This window comes from Hyperolius riggenbachi, chromosome 1 (assembly GCF_040937935.1).
Source record: "Hyperolius riggenbachi isolate aHypRig1 chromosome 1, aHypRig1.pri, whole genome shotgun sequence".
Lineage (NCBI taxonomy): Eukaryota > Metazoa > Chordata > Amphibia > Anura > Hyperoliidae > Hyperolius > Hyperolius riggenbachi.
Window position 1 is genome coordinate 159,257,395 of NC_090646.1, and position 11,621 is coordinate 159,269,015.

Consider the following 11,621-nt stretch of genomic DNA (forward strand, 5'->3'; position numbering starts at 1 on the left):
TGCGCTACTTCTCGTAGTGTACTATTTGTTGATTATATGTGAGCATGTATGCATGTTTTATTTACTTTACAATGGTAGTTGGATAGTTATGTAAGGGTAAAAAGGGTAGAGATCTCTCCCCTAATGTGATCCAGCTATAATGTGTATATTTATCTTTACCCCTAGGTACATTTTTCAAGCTAAGCTGCTCAATTGTGTTGTTTCTGTATCCTCTAAAGCCTAGGTTCTCAATGTGTGGTACGCGTACCCCAGGGGGTACTTCTGATGGTTCCAGGGGGTACTCGGGCTTGATATACTTAACCAAGAATAACACATTTAGAGTTTTAGAAAATGATAAATCTTATTTAAACAACACCAAATCAGTATTTTAGCTAATTAAAAGCAATACTAAATGCTTGGAAATTGTTTAGAACCAATTATAATGTACTATGATTAAATATATATCTGTCAAGGGGTACTTGTGATAATGTTTACTATGCCAGGGGGTACTTGATGAGTACAGGGTTTTAAAAGGGGTACATATCAATAAAATGTTGAGAAACACTGCTCTAAAGCACCTTACACACTATTAACAGTATGTGCCATGCAATCATTCTTCAATCGCAGTACAAGTACAACTTTCCACAAAAGTCATATTGCACGTTAATTGTGCGATGCAGCCATACTGCAAGGCATACAGTACATGAAATATGCCTCACTGCCAACGTAAACGCACATGTTACCCTGTAACGCAAGGGTATCTGCTGCGTTATTCCATCAGAACCAGTCACATTGCACCGTATCACGCTCAATACGATAGCCTTATAGGACTATCTTTGAATTTGCGTTGTGTACAGTCATGATTACGCCTTGCAGAAAAGGCATGTGCACCATCCGTCCTATACCAATTCCGGATTATTGCAACATATGTGACAAGACAAAGTCCACATTGAGATGTCAAGTTCAACACACAATACCTTGAAAACGGTGGTGTGAGCTGTTGGTGAGGAGGTGGGAGCACAGGGACAAGGGTGGGTCAAGAGACGGCCATTTCACGTCCTCTTGGGCGCTTGGTCACACTGCGTTCCATGATCATGCCTTATATTGCAATGTAATTCACGGCTTTAGCATGCAAATGTGAGTTGGTGCTAAAGTGAGTGCAATTCCTGGAGTTTTGAGCATGGTTCCGTTGAAACAAGTCTTCCTGAGTGCCAGGAGGGTAGACTCAAAGAACTCACCAATGCCCATGTGCCACATACACATGCATGAAATGGAGGCACTGTGAAATGTGAGCGCCTGGGAATAGCCCATAGTAGAATATCAGTATTTTACAGATATTCTACTATTGTACATTGATATTTTTTGGTAGTAAAATATCGGTAAAATATACCGATGTTTTACTACAGCAAAACCTATCCCTATTCTCACACAGAACCCTCCCTCTATACCTAACCTTAACCACTTCCCATGGCTAACATTAACCACCCCCTACCCACACTTAACCTTACCCATGCCCAGGGAGGTAATGCTTTTCTTGGCATCATCACTGCCATAAAGGCATATGTGGAGAACTGAGAAAATATGTTTGCCCATGTACAAAATGTTATCTTTCATTCATAGTTAGTGGTGTATTATCCCACAATTGTTGTATTTTTTAATTTGTATAATGATAAATGGAAGAACCCAAATGGTCTTGATCAAATGTTTACATACCATTCAAGTTTTGGTATGATAATATACACAACAATTAACACACACGGGTTAATTGAATCTTAAGAGTAATTGTCCACACCCTTAACTTGTTGGGCTCTTGCTAGTCACCTGAACATTTCAGCCATAGGGAAAGCAAAAAGGCAGTTAAAACTACTGGAGAGAGAAGGTTGTTCAACTTTATAAAACAGGAAGAATATGTAAAACGATAATCAAAGGGTTGAGAAGGGCAACAGGGTTTATACTCTCATAAAGAAGTTGAAAATGAGGGGACCTGTGGATACCAAGCCAGCCAGGGGCAGGTAGGCCAACAAACTATTCAGGTGAATTGTTCAGTATGCAAAGACAAAGCCACAAATAAGTTTGTGGTGTGGATGTTTCAAGCTGCTTTACAAGGAGGAACTTAAAGAGGAATGCGCTACATGGTCAAGTTGCCAAAAGAAAATCATTACTGTGCCAATGTCACAAAATAGCATGCTCAAAATATGCAAAACAACACCTAGACAAGCATCAAAACTTCTGGGAAAAAAAGGAATTTGGAATTATGAGATCAAAATTGAACTATATGGTCACAACCATAGACACTATGCTTGGAGAGGAGTAAACAAGGGCTATGATTAAAGGTATACCATCTACTGTGAAGCATGGAGGTGGATGTCTGATGTTTTTTTTGGGGGGGGGGGGAAGGGGGAGGGGGCACAGTGCCACAGGGAATTTTGTCAGAGTTAATGGCTAGATGAATGCAGTACAGTATATTAGCAGAAAATACTGGAAGACAATTTGCACTCATCAGTCTCAAAGCTGCACTTGGGACACAATTAGACTTCCCAGGTCGCTAGGGGGCCTATTGCAGCAGAACAGAGCGGCACAGGTAAGTCTCAGAAGTCATGTCCACGTATTGCAGTATTTTAACAGACTTCTTTGGCGTGGGTATCCTTTACAGACTGTTACACATTTTACAAAATCAGTCAGGGAATGTAAACTAATGTGCACAACTGCATATACTTTTTGCTTCTCTAGGTCAGCTTTCTTTCTGTCTCTCTTTGTTCCATGTACAGTCCCTTCAGTATGCAGAAGCCTATCCATAATGCAGCAGCTCCCTAACATTTGCAGCTCCATGAAGAGCAACATTCAATTTCTCTACCCCTCCACCATGAACAACAGTTGCACCTATTTAAAGCCTTGTTTTCCATATGGAGCAGCTAAGTAATGTGATTTGTGTTGTGGTGGCCTTTTTAGAAACCCATCTTGTCCTTACCAAAGGTTATTAGACTGGTATCAGGAATGTGTTCTGACCTCATCAGTATGATGGTTAGTAGGGAGTTGTTTGGCAAAAGCTAATATATTTGCATAGGGGCTACGACTCTAGGCCCAAAGTCTAAATTGTGCTGGTACCAGGTACCAGCTCCTAATCCACAACAAAACAGGAATAGCAGTACAATGAAAATCTAACTGGTGGCAGAGAATTAGCTAATAGGCCGAGGGTAGTGGCAGAGGACATAATGAGGCAGAGTCAGCCACTAACTGAGGCCAAGAACTGAAATCAGGCAGGATATGCTCAGTTGATAGCAGAGTGTGCACTTGGTAGCATCAACAGAAATCAGGTAGGATGTGGTCAATGGGGAGGTGAGGTCAGCAACAAAGTTCAAAGTGGATGTGGTCAATTGGTGGCAAGATTTGACAATGGAAAGGGACAGTGTGGTCAACAGGTAGCAAAGGCATAACATGAAGAATCAGTAGCAAAAGGTTATTTCCAGGGTTAGTTAATGATTACCCCTGTTCATATACAGTATACTACTAGAGCACCAATAAAGAGTTAATGCAGTAACCAAAGGAGGGCCCCATGTGGTCCAGGTGCGCTGGTGTGGTCACATACTCTGCATCACCTGTCCCTACACCACTTACTCTATTCCTACCGGAACTACCTGCTGCTTTACAACTATTATTGCTGTCTGTGATCTGTAGGCTAAATAAAGCAATGGGCAAAGCTACAGTTTCCCCACTCAGTTATCCCATTAAACAGCCTGTGGTACCTTTTATCAACTAAAACTTCATGTTTCATTAGTCTGGTGAGAGTATTCCCCAGATAGTATAACAGATAGTATAACACTTTTAGTAACCATAAAACACAATATTCAGCAAATCCGTTACCATTTGTAATATGCTACTATTTTAATAATCAGGGAGGTGTGTACAGATTAATACAGACATGTTACTCACATCCCGACAGGCATGCTCTCTCCTTACTTGTTCACTACATAATCTGGGCCCTGAATACATGAAAGAAATGTTACAGCTGCGTAGCAATCCCTGCAATCTCAGATCCACATGTTCTAATAATCTAGTCATACCCAGAGTCCACTTGGAAACTTTTGGTACCAGTGCCTTCTGTCATGCCGCGCCTACATTATGGAACTCCTTACCTCAGCAGATCAGGACAGCTCCATCGAGGTAGCCTTGGTCACATCGGCTCCTCTAGCTTTTCCAGTTTTCCAGTTTTTTAGTGTATCTAGTTTATCTAGCTTAGTGTATCTAGTCTAGTGTAGTGTATCTGTAGTGTAGTGTATCTATGTGTTCTAGCCAGTTAATTGTTAGGAGCAGCTTTCTGCGCCTATCTTCAGCTAAGCCTTGGCTCCAGCGTGCAGCTCTCCCGGCCTTACAGCGTCCCTATCGTGCTTACCGCTGCGATCCCTCGGCCACCCACGGAGATCCAGCAGGCCTTGATCCAGTCGCAGCTGGTCCTCACGATCAGAGCCGAAGTCCACTCCGACACTCCTGCTCTGTCTGCAGACCCGCAACCGGCCACCCAGCTCGAACAGCGCCAGCCTCAATCTGCTCCGCCGCCGCTGCCGCCACTAGGCCACCCACGTGGCCCCTGGCTCTCCATCTCCAGGCTCTGCTGCCAACGCTGCCTCCGGACCCAGCCTCCAAGCAACTCTGCTCGGCAACCCCCGTGGCTCCTGAGACAATTTGCTCCGCCGCAACTAGACCACCCACGTGGCCCCTGGCTCTCCATCTCCAGGATCGGCTCCCTCTGCTGCCTCCAGATCCGGACTGCCCCACCTGTTAGGCTGTGTGCCGACCAGACTCTTCATCGCTCCCAGCCTCTCCACTGCTACCAGCCGCTCCTCTGCGCTGGGCTGCTGGCTACCCCGCAGCGCCGAGCACCCGACCAGCCTCTCCACCGCTCCCAGCCTCTCCACTGCTCTGGGCTGCCGGCTACCCCTGCAGCGCAGATCTGGCCTCGACTCTGCCACGCAATATCGACCCAGCTAGTGCCAGCCTCTTCGCAGTCACTCACACACCTGGAGGTGCACCTGACTGCTACTGCCCTGCGCCCTGGTTCCCATCCACGCCTGGATCTGGTAAGGTTTGTGAACTGCCAGCCTGAACACTTGCTTGCTCCATCTAACCACTGGCCTCTGCCCCCTTCCCCTCATGGAGGCACCCCATGCCCTGCGAACCGCACCCCGCGATTTGCACTCTGCGCACTGCACCCCTGGACTTGACACTGCCCACCCACCAGCTCTGCACCCCTCACTGATCCAGCCCGTCACAGTAACTGCCCTTCCTGCCTGCCCGTCACAGTAACTGCCCTTCCTGCCTGCCTGTCTCTGCTGCTCAGCCACACTGCCTGTCTCTGACTGCCTGCTTATACTGCCTGTCTGTTGCCTACTGAGCCAGGATATGCCTAGGTCTCATGGACATGTGACGATAGACTAGAACACTGCCTAGGATATGCCTGGGACTTGGGGCGATTGACTAGGGTACTGCCTAGGACATCTGCAATTGCCTAGCACTCGCTGCCACAATGTCTCCAAAGCGGCCACTCTCCTCTACGCACACCACAATGTACACCAGAACGGAAATTCTGCAATGGGCAGACTGCAGCGCTGCCTCCTATGCATCCCTGTGAAACATAGTCTGGGAACACGTCAAGCTACTCACCAGGTGGGACAGGCGGGCCAGTAGGTATCACCGCCCCAAGGGAAATAGGGCAGGAGCACAAGTGAGGCTTAAAAAGAAAGGCATGCGGTCACCCATCCCAGCCATTCTCCTTGCCAATGTCTGCTCCCTTCCGATCAAGCTTGACGAACTGCTCGTACTACTCGGCAGCAATCGATCAATGGGCGCAAACACCCCTGTCCTTTGCTTCACTGAAACATGGCTGAACGATGCCATCCCAGACAACTCCCTTCAACTACCAGGCTTCAACCTTTTCCGAGCAGACCGGGACAGCGCACTCTCCGGTAAGCAGAGAGGTGGTGGCATCTGCCTCTACATTAAGACCACTTGGTGCACAAATGCATCCATCATAGACAAAAGCTGCTCTCCAGACATTGAGCTCCTACTCATCAATTGTAGACCTCAGTACTCCCCAAGGGAGTTCTCCTCCTACGTTCTCGTGGGAGTATACATCCCCCCTAGTGCCAACACCAAGTTCGCGCTGCGGATGCTCAGTGACACCATCTTACGGTGGGAGACATCCCTCCCAGACTCCCTCTTCATCATCTGCGGGGACTTCTACAGCGCGAACCTCCGCACGGAGCTGCCTCGCTACAAACAGCACATTACCTGCACCACCAGAAATCAAAACACCCTGGACCATTGCTACACAGTCCTCAAAGATGCATACAAACCCACTCGCCGAGCACGCCTAGGCAACTCCGACCACTGTCTATTCCACCTTATTCCCACCTACAGAAGACACCGTGAATCATCCAAACCGGTCCTCAGGACTGTAAGTAAGTGGACGGAGGAAGCTAAGCTGAAGCTACAGGCCTGCTTTGATTGCACCGACTGGGAAGCCCTCAAGGCACCCTGCCTAGAGGAATGGACGGAGAACGTCATTTCCTACATCAGGTTCTGCGAGGAGCTGTGCATCCCCACTAAGACCTTCAGGGTCTACCCCAACAATAAGCCTTGGTTCAACGGCAAGCTACGCCGGCTCCGGAAAATCAAGGAAGCAGCGCACAAGTCTGGCACACCAGAGGAGTTCAAAGCAGCCAGGTACACCCTTAAGTGCGAACTTGGCGCTGCAAAAAAGGACTACTCCAACAAGCTGGGCCTCAGTCTTCGATCCAACAACGCTCGGGAAGTCTGGCATGGTCTTAGAGCAGCCACCAACTTCAAACCCCCTCCTCAACACGCGCCTCCGAGCCTCGAACTAGCAGAAAAACTCAACGACTTCTACTGCAGGTTCGAAAACCAACCCCTCCACACAGGTTACCATGGGTCCACCCCCAGGGCACCCCCCTCAACCACTTCTCCCAGCTCGAATACCAACCCCTCCACACAGGCTACCATGGGGTCACACCCTGGGCACCCCCCTCAACCACTTCTCCCAGCTCAGACAGGGTCCCCCAGCACCGGTAGAAGTCCAAGTGACCGACGTCCTCAGGCACCTCCAGAAACTGAATCCCAGGAAAGCTCCTGGCCCAGATGGCGTGTCATCTATGTGCCTGAGAACATGCGCTAGCCAGCTAGCCCCTGCTCTGTCTGCCATATTTCAGAAATCCCTGACGAGTGGCAAAATACCTTCCTGCCTCAAAAGGTCCACCATCACACCAGTACCCAAAAAAACAGGTGTCACGGACCTCAACAACTACAGATCCGTTGCCCTTACCCCAACGGTCATGAAGATCTTTGAAAAGCTGGTCCTCAGTCATCTGAAAGACTCCACCGATGCCCACCTAGATCCACTTCAATTCGCTTACAGAGCAAACAGGTCCATTGAGGATGCCATCAATATCAGTCTGGCATTCATCATGGAACATCAGGACAAACCCAACACCTACGCTAGGATCCTCTTCCTAGACTTCAGCTCTGCTTTTAATACAATCTGCCCGGACATACTGCATTACAACTTAGGACAACTCGGGCTCGATCAAACTCTCTGCGCGTGGATCAAGGACTTCCTCACGAACCGGACACAACAAGTCAAACTCGGCAGCTGCCTTTCTCGAGTGAGGACTACTAACACGGGCGCCCTGCAAGGGTGTGTACTGTCTCCGTTACTTTTCTCTCTATATACTAACCGATGTACCTCAACTGCTGACTGCGTTAAGGTCATTAAATTTGCAGATGACACCACCATACTTGGCCTCATCAGTGAAGGGGATGAATGCACTTACCGCAGTGAGATCGTGCGAATCTGCAACTGGTGTAAGGACAACATGCTCGTCTTAAATGCTGCAAAGACTGTCGAGTTGGTCGTGGATTTCAGAAAGCGCCCACCTCCACTCAACCCGGTCTGCATCGATGGTACCGAGGTCAACAGAGTATCAAGTGTTCGGTTCTTGGGCACTACCATCACCAATGACTTGAGATGGAGTGAAAACACCACTAAATGCCAGAAGAAGGCACAGCAACGGCTGTTCTTCCTAAGACAACTAAGGAAGTTTGGTATGCCGCGAGAGCTACTGTCGAGCTTTTACACTGCCACCATCGAGTCAATCCTGTGCTCCTCTATCATCATCTGGTATGGAGGCACCACCACAAGCGACAAGTACAGACTACAAAGAGTAATCAATGTCGCAGAAAGAATCATCGGTACACCCCTGCCACCACTAGACCTCCTGCATGCATCTAGGCTGAGGACAAGGGCTAACAGGATCACGCAAGACCCCCACCATCCTGGCAGCCGCTTCTTCAACTGCATGCGCTCAGACCACCGCTACAGAGCTATTTCCACCAAAACCTCCAGACACAGGAATTCCTTCTTCTCCCAAGCAGTGCACTTTCTGAACTCGGGCCCTGCACGCAGCAGGCCTGTCACCCTGGACTAGACAGCCTGTATGCACCGACTCTGTGGCTGCTCTTCATTCTGTGCATTTTCACTCCTAGGATTAATTAACTATTTAGCTGTCTCAGCCGCTACGTACCTTCTCTATGTCTGCTTTTCATTGCACGTGCACCTGCACTGATGTGTTTCAATGCCTATGTCAATGTATGTAGGTGTATTGCACTATTTTTGGTTTCAATGCCTATGTCAATGTATGTATATGTATTGCACTATTATGTGTTATGCTGTTCTTGCACTATGCACAATGCCGATGTGCACCACAAACAATTCCGAGTGTGGCTACCGCCACACTTGGCGAAATAAATTTGATTCTGATTCTACAGTGGGTTGCAAAAGTATTTGGCCCCCTTGAAGTTTTCCACATTTTGTCACATTACTGCCACAAACATGCATCAATTTTATTGGAATTCCAAGTGAAAGACCAATACAAAGTGGTGGACATGTGAGAAGTGGATCGAAAATCATACATCATTCCAAACATTTTTTACAAATCAATAACTGCAAAGTGGGGTGTGCGTAATTATTCGTCCCCCTGAGTCAATACTTTGTAGAACCACCTTTTGCTGCAATTACAGCTGCCAGTCTTTTAGGGTATGTCTCTACCAGCTTTGCACATCTAGAGACTGAAATCCTTGCCCATTCTTTGCAAAACAGCTCCAGTCCAGTCAGATTAGATGGACAGCGTTTGTGAACAGCAGTTTTCAGATCTTGCCACAGATTCTCGATTGGATTTAGATCTGGACTTTGACTGGACCATTCTAACACATAGATATGTTTTGTTTTAAACCATTCCATTGTTGCCCTGGCTTTATGTTTAGGGTCATTGTCCTGCTGGAAGGTGAACCTCCGCCCCAGTCTCAAGTCTTTTGCAGTCTCCAAGAGGTTTTCTTCCAAGTTTGCCCTGTATTTGGCTCCATCCATCTTCCCATCAACTCTGACCAGCTTCCCTGTCCCTGCTGAAGAGATGCACCCCCCGAGCATGATGCTGCCACCACCATATTTGACAGTGGGGATGGTGTGTTTAGAGTGATGTGCAGTGTAAGTTTTCTGCCACACATAGCGTTTTGCATTTTGGCCAAAAAGTTCCCTTTTGGTCTCATCTGACCAGAGTGCCTTCTTCCACATGTTTGCTGTGTCCCCCACATGGCTTGTGGCAAACTGCAAATGGGACTTCTTATGCTTTCTGTTAACATAAGAATTCTTGCCACTCTTCCATAAAGGCCAACTTTGTACAGTGCATGACTAATAGTCACCATGGGCCTCTTGACTGCATTTCTGATCAGCGCTCTCCTTGTTCGGCCTGTGAGTTTAGGTGGATGGCCTTGTCTTGGTGGGTTTACAGTCGTGCCATACTCCTTCCATTTCTGAATGATTGCTTGAACAGTGCTCCTTGGGATGTTCAAGGCTTTGGAAATCTTTTTGTAGCCTAAGCTTGCTTTAAATTTCTCAATAACTTGATCCCTGACCTGTCTTGGACCTGTCTTGTGTGTTCTTTGGACTTCACGGTGTTGTTGCTCCCAATATTCTCTTAGACAACAGCTGAGGCCCTCACAGAGCAGCTGTATTTGTACTGACTAGATTACACACAGGTGCACTCTATTTAGTCATTAGCACTCATCAGGCAATGTCTATAGGCAACTGACTGCACTCAGATCAAAAGGGGCCGAATAATTATGCACACCCCACTTTGCAGTTATTTATTTGTAAAAAAAATGTTTGGAATCATGTATGATTTTCGTTCCACTTTTCATGTGTACACTACTTTGTGTTGGTCTTTCATGTGGAAGTCCAATAAAATTGATTCATGTTTGTGGCAGTAATATGACAAAATGTGGAAAACTTTAAGGGGGCCAAATACTTTTGCAAACCCACTGTAAATACAGACTGAAAACCCACCTGTTCAGTTTGGCATTTGCAGAAATATAATTTTTGTTGTGTGAATACTTCATCCTACTACCAATTACTGAATTTGAGAGAGCCTAAGCGATTTGAGTCCTATGGGAGAAAACCGCTATAGAAATTGTTAACCGCTATTGTTATTGTTAATGTATGGGTAATTGAAGTACCGGTATACAGTAACACTGGTATGCAGCCTCACTGTATAGGTAAATCGTTACACATCAGAGTGATGAGAAGTTCTATATACTAAACTCTACACTGTGGCAATAGTTTCCCACAAGCTTAGTTTGACATTTTTACCATTTGAAAGTTCCAGTAGCTGCAGGCTGAAATGATTTCAAACTAGTTGCATAGTAATGATATACTGTATGTTTAATACCATGTTTCTTTCATTTATTGTTATTGTTATGTAACAACGTCCCAAAAAGTTGCATGTGGTATAATGCAGTTGATCAATTTTGGGTGGCAATTTCCTGTCTATATATTGCGCATGTGCCCCTTAAAAAGGTGAAAGCTTCATAAAGTGGCTGGATAATGTACTGGTTATGGGCACCACCTTTGACATGGGAGACCAGGGTTCAAATCTTCAGTCAGTACCTATTCAGTAAGGAGTTCAAGGCAAAACTCCCTAACACTGCAGGGTGGCCTCTAGAGCACATCCCAGTGGCTGCAGCTCTTGAGCGCTTTGAGTCCGATAGGAGAAAAGCGCTATACAAATATTTGGATTATTATTATTATTATAAAAGGCGTATGCAGGGCCGGTGCTACCATAGAGGCAAAGGGGGCATTTGCCCCAGTGCCCTGACCTCTGCTGAGGCCCCCGCAGCGCCGACCCTGCTCCATTCTGCATGCTCCCCCCGCTTCCCGGGGCCCTGCAGCTATATTGGCAGCCATAATTAACTATAAGTATCGGCGGGTGAACGGGCGGGCAGTGGCTGTACTCTGAGACACGCTGTCTTCCTCTCACTCTATGACCCGGCGCGTGTTCACAAATCACGCCCCGGGTCATAGAGTGGGAGGGAGCATGTCTCAGAGTACAGCATCTGCCTGTCCTCTCACCCGCTGGGATTAATAGGTATTTATGGCTGCTTGCAGGGCCCTGGGGAGCAGAGGGGTAATAGCGGGGGGAGAGCTTTGCGCTGGGAAGCCCCAAAGCTATAGTTTGCCCCAGGGCCACAGGGCCCCTTAAACCGGCCCTGGGCGTATGGAAACCACAATTGAAAGTCAC